At 35.8% G+C, this 324-nt stretch overlaps 1 protein-coding gene across 5 annotated transcripts in view; it reads left to right on the top strand.

Moving 5' to 3' along the window:
• Positions 1–324, top strand: part of LOC119592021 (carbohydrate sulfotransferase 1-like) — a 107,787-nt gene that overhangs the window by 103,200 nt on the left and 4,263 nt on the right. The gene's annotated exons all lie outside the window — the stretch shown is intronic.

Genomic DNA, 324 nt, shown 5'->3' with positions numbered 1-324 from the left:
ACGAGGAGGTAAGTTCGGCCAGGTCACGTGATCAGCTGGTGCAGAGAAAGGGGCTTTGAAAACTCGTAGGCGAGATTCTTTTTTCGAAGGTAATAAGTCATAATTTAACGTCCTCTGTAATTAGTTAAGCAGTAATATAGCTACTTTTGATGGCAGATAGACTGAAATATTATTCATATCACAAGATAATGTGAGGTGTTCTTTACTGGCATCAATGCATATATATTAAAGAGGAATCATATACTTACAAATATGAGATGATACCTGTTGAATATATAGATATAATCATCATTTTCGACAGTTGATCAGTCACGAAAGCTTTCC

This window comes from Penaeus monodon, chromosome 29 (genome assembly GCF_015228065.2).
Source record: "Penaeus monodon isolate SGIC_2016 chromosome 29, NSTDA_Pmon_1, whole genome shotgun sequence".
NCBI lineage: Eukaryota > Metazoa > Arthropoda > Malacostraca > Decapoda > Penaeidae > Penaeus > Penaeus monodon.
Note: the sequence above shows the minus strand (reverse complement) of the source record. Positions and strands in the feature narration are given on the sequence as shown.